Genomic DNA, 5,598 nt, shown 5'->3' with positions numbered 1-5,598 from the left:
TGAGGTCATAAATAGTAGACCAGCGCCGTGACTGATTTTTCTATGCAAAGAGAGGCGGATATTTTCAACATTTCAATTGAGGATTTCGAGTAGACAGAATTTTGTGTGATATACTAAGTAATTGAAAAACATAAAAATAACATATACTTGCCGTAGGTAACAAATTAAGGGACATTTATTTGCTTAGAGTATCAACTTTAATATCATATTTAATCTAATTAACAATTCCCAAATCGGTTTAAGACGAAATGGAGAATAAATACTAAATTAAATTGAATTGAATTGAATTATTATGTGACTGTGATATATTTTTGTCCTAAACATTGTGAAATAATGATCAAGGAATTGTGTTTATTTTTGTTTAGCAAAACATAAAAAAGTTTTGTTATAATTACGTTGCAGTTTTGTATACACTTTTATTTATGTACAAAAAAGAATTGGAGTTTTAAGAAATAAATCAATGAATACAAAAGATGTCTCCCTTTAATTTTGCGATAACACTTGAGTACCGTATCGTAAGTACGAGCAGAGGTCTTGTTATGTTGTTTTTCTCTCCAGCGAGGCTGTCCGAAATCGATTTGAAAAATTAACAAATTATGTGACATTAATTGTTGACTCACGCTAGGTAGAAACATAATTCAAGGATAAGAGACTCCGTTTCAGGCTGTGCGTTGACTGGTTGGTGATTCTATCATTTGCTGTATTTTCTTATGTGAATTGTCCTGCGACAAAAACAGACCATTACTTATCAACAGTCCATTGATGTGAGGTTGGATTCAGGTTGCATGCTAACTGCACATTGAAAGGTAAATATACATACCAAGGAACTGTATTTGTATTTACACATAAATTAAGAGTATATTACGTACGTTTTTGCGATATTAATGCAGTGTAGAGTACACTTAAGATTTCACTCTTAAGCGGAGCAGTCACTCTACCAGGTTTTATGAAATCATGATATCGATAATAGAAATCAATAAGAAAAAATGTAGGCCTCAGTTGCAGTTAACGGCTTCTTGAAGCAGTTTGGCATGATGGCGTTCATTATAATATGAATTAAAATGGTACACGGACGTAGAGTATAATTCATTGTATAATTCTCTCACGTCTCCAGTTTTATTTGGATTTTAGAGTCCACACAGGGGCAGCGATTTCTTTTCATGACCGGGGGGGGGGGGGGGGGGGGGGGGGCGAGGGAGCATAGTGAACGAGAGGAGCGAAGGTGACGGAAGTGACTACCCCCTCACAGGTATCGAAGTTTTGTTGTATCAAAAAGTACAATCCGTAGCAAAACCATATCATAAAACAAGCAATATATATTTGTAGCACTCATCTATTTTTATAACTCTTAATCTTGTACATATACAGTGTAAACTGTAAATACGTGTACTAACGGAATACAGATTTTCTACAATATTTTACAAGTAAATTTGGAAGGATATTATGCGAGGGAGCGTACTGACAGAGCGAGAAGACATTTGTATTTGTATAAGTCTAAGCGCTGCACTATATGGCCCTCTAGAGCCTTAAAGTACGTTGCAGTCTTTAGTCAGTATTTGCTTTACTTTTTTGTTGTTGCACTTTTTCAAATTTTCCAGGAGGGGGGGGGGGGACGATTCCCCCATAAAAAAATTGAGGGGGAGAGGGTACGCCCCCCCCCACCCCCCGGATTGCCGCCCTGACTGTACATATCAAGGTTTAATCATCCTCCTATGCGATACTACTTATGACCATTATACTTCAGAAATCATCACTAGTCTGTTGTGTGTGACATGTGCTAGTGTGTTTTGTATTTGTTTTTAAGTGTCACGGAAAAGTCTCATTAATACTTTTTGACGGTTTTATTCACATATTCTTTTTTCTCCAGGAAACCATCATAGCCGAACAGTGTCATAATTGGTAGCCATGGCAACAAAATTGGTCTCCTCCACTCTCATCGTCCTCCTAGCTACCATGTTGCACCACCAAGCATCAGGATGTTCTTGTGGCGTTCCAATACCAGCATTCTGCATGGCATCCTTTGGTAATATCATAATTCATTATTATTATTTTAATCATCACTTTATACAGGACTTGCGTTAATTTCCTACATGTGCCTCCGTCAATTGAATTAATTTATAGTTAAGAAATAATAAGAGGACTTGAATAAATTAAGGGGGCTTCCCGAGCCCAACCCCTACCTGCCCCGCCCCTCTAGAACTGCAGAGGGGCAGGAAAACAAATATATGTAGTAGGCCTTCACGATTGAAAAAGGCATTCATGGAAGGTACTTTAATATTGTGACAGCTTTATTCTTTATCATTATAGTGTCTTGGTATGTAGATACGTTACCAGACTGTAGATCACATGGTTTGTGTGTCTGTGTGTCTGTCTGCCTGTCTTTGTTCAATGCACTGTTTTATTCCTCACCCAGTAAGTTGGCGCAAGTGAAATCTGGCAGTCTTGTAAAGATTGTCTGATGTTCAGTCATGCGTGAAGGGATTCAAATGAAAATGGTACCTAAATTTACTGGGGGAATAACTCTATCAAGGCATATCATTAAATCCCTAATTAAATATTCATACTTCAAACAATACAACTTTTAAAAAGTGGGACATTCTTTCTGACTCACCCTGTATAAATAGACCGATTATTTTTATAAATGTAATGCTTCCTGGGAGACATTTCAATAGTTTAAACAGTTTAAATAGTTTTATAAAAGTTATTGTCCTATGGCGGACTAATGAATATTAATAAGTCAGAATGAATCAGGAGAGCTTTGGGTATTTGTTTCTAGTTCATCGTGACTGTGCCATGGACCAGTGATGGCCTGGTGGTAGAGTCGCTGCCCGGCAAGCAGTAGATGGCAGGTTCAAATTCCGCTCGTTCCAAGATTTTTTTCTGACTTGTTTTTCAATTACTTTTTTTTTATGGTCAGTTTTTATTCTTTTCTCTCTTGAAACAAATTATAATCATAGTACAAATTACAATCATCATATGTAACTCTCACTGCAAATGTGATGACATTATAAATCAGTATAAATTTTTGTCTTACAAACGGCTTCAAAAGAAACTTACATAGTTAGTTCCTATACATCATATTTGAAACAAAAATTCATATTTTCAAAGAAAACATATGCAGTCGTATAATCCAAAAATTTTGTTTAACAATGTAGCAACTTATACTTATTTTTATACTGTTGTCCTGAGAGAAGGTTTTCTTTTTTTGTTAACCCTACCCTACCCGACCTCTCCCTTATCCCCTCCCCCCCCCCCCTTCCCCCTCTTAACCGGTGGACGACTGGCTCTGGGTTCCAATTGTTTGTCTAATACTCAGGTTTTCCCATTTAGAAAAATGAATAGTGAGAGTTCCCCTCATTGCTGCCAATTTCCTTTCTTCTACTTTATCCCCTATTATACTATTCTTTATTTCATTACAGATCGATCAATCGATCTTATTTACTGGGTGTAAGCCACAAATATGTTTTAAACTATTAAGACCTATTATTATTATTTAATATTATAAAACTCGGCATGACACTGACATTAAATTGAACACAATGGTCCTTATTATATTGATTCAGTTTAACCCCCTCATTTTTTCTACCATCACGTTTAACAAGTTGAAAGCTGAGACCTCAAATTAACTGCCTTTATTAAACCTGAGTTTTAACATTTGCCTTAAAGGTAAAGACCAGTATTGGAAACGCCCCAATTTCAAAAAATGAAATGGAAGATCTTATTACCAATCATGTGAAAGAGTATGTTTTGACTAATACATGATGATAACAAAATTGCCGGGAAACCGCCTACTAATTGATATATTTGGTAAATTAGTTTATCTATTGGTGTGTGAGAGATAAACGCACGTGTCGCGCACATGTGCGTAGTCCCATATACATCTTTTTGTGTACAGTGCTCGTAACTTTACGAAGACTGGGCCAAATTTCTTATCATTTTGATGATTCCAGAACCTTGCAGTACACACCAATACTTCTATGCTAGATGATCAACCTTTTCTGATCGATTCCACAACGTTTCTTTCACAATGCTATCGCATGACCATAACTGGTCTTTATCTTTAACACAGTGTCAAGTTTTAGGTTGTTTGTTTCGTTTGTTGTGTACTTATCTCATTTTTAATTAATTGGGTTTGTCTTCGATTTTACAATCGATATTACGAAATTAAAACATAATATATTATCATTGTTATCTTATAACCAGTGGCTAAAATGCATAATTCAGAAAGGCGTAGGTATACTTTGTGCTTACGTCATGACTCTTGTGTATAAGAAAAGTAGAAAGACGGTTTTGGAATAACTTGTGAATACGTTTCCTTGCTCGTCCTTTGCTATATCAACAGCTATCAGAGGAACAATTCTAGTTGTCCAAGGCAGTGTCCCGTTACAGGAAGATTTGGTTTACAGCGTACATGTACAAGAGGTGTACCGTAACTCCCTAAACAGCATTGCGGTTAATGGGACTATTGATATCGAGACTAGAGTTTCAACTTGCAGAGTGGATGGTTTGGAGGCGGGTTCGACGTACCTGATTTCCGGATGTAAATATACTAAAATAGCGTCAATTATAATCTGATGCCCGTGGCAGTTGGTGGCACACGATGCGTTAATCATTTCGATTGCGTTATTATACATACGCAAATGAAGCTGAAGAGGCAATATTATTAGTCAATATGCTAGCAATGCAACATACACGTACCGTTTCGATTACATTTTTACTTTTCAGACAGTTTTACATTCATATTGCTCCGATTGTCTCATTTTCGCTCATTGGAACATTGCCAGCACAAACCACTGACCTCTACCTCCTGGACGGATCATCGCCCATTCCCATTGACTATACGTTACGTACTAAAAGGCTGTATTGTCTGACCGTTCATGAATATTCATTTTTTTGCTTACCTCGGCAAAATGTTTGCTTTTACTAAATGGAAAAATTACGATGGGGGTTGGATGAAATGGACATAATGAACCAAGCAGAAGTGAGCTATGATAATTCATGCTTCTTATCCTTCGTGTGCTTGACCTATAATCTTAAAATCGCTTGGCAAACTGAGTCCAAAGCTCGACTTGATTCACATGTGTATTATAGGCAATGACGAGCTTGCAACCTATTTTGATCAAATTACGGTGGGTGAACTTTCAAAAGTCAATGGGACATGAGGGTTCCAATGAAAGAGCTAGTGATAACGTACGTCGGGGTGGATGTGCTTTTCGTTTAAACAAAACATGAATTTTTAACGATTTTGTTTGTAAAATTCCATAGGCTAAGATGTTAGGCTGCTGACTCTGACGATAGGGGGCGTTGTGAAATGAGACTAAACGGAGCTATATGCAAATGGTGCGTCGAAAAACACGGCGCAAACATACGTCAGGCAGCTTACGCATGCCTATAAAAGAGTCGCACAGTAAACGAATATGCTCTATCCAATTTGCATTTGTGTAGGATGTTGTTCTTCATGACGCAGCATAATCAAAGACAGCACCAGTCGCTGACGCAGTCTTACGTCAAGCAAATGACGCCTCGTGTGCAGCTGACATTGGTTTTCTGATTTAGATAATCTGACAGCTAGTATGAAACAATTTACTTGAAAGTCAT

This window comes from Strongylocentrotus purpuratus, unplaced genomic scaffold, assembly GCF_000002235.5.
Source record: "Strongylocentrotus purpuratus isolate Spur 01 unplaced genomic scaffold, Spur_5.0 spur5_scaffold_15, whole genome shotgun sequence".
Taxonomy (NCBI): Eukaryota; Metazoa; Echinodermata; class Echinoidea; order Camarodonta; family Strongylocentrotidae; genus Strongylocentrotus; species Strongylocentrotus purpuratus.
The sequence above is the reverse complement of the archived record's forward strand: the minus strand, read 5'-3'. Positions refer to the sequence as shown.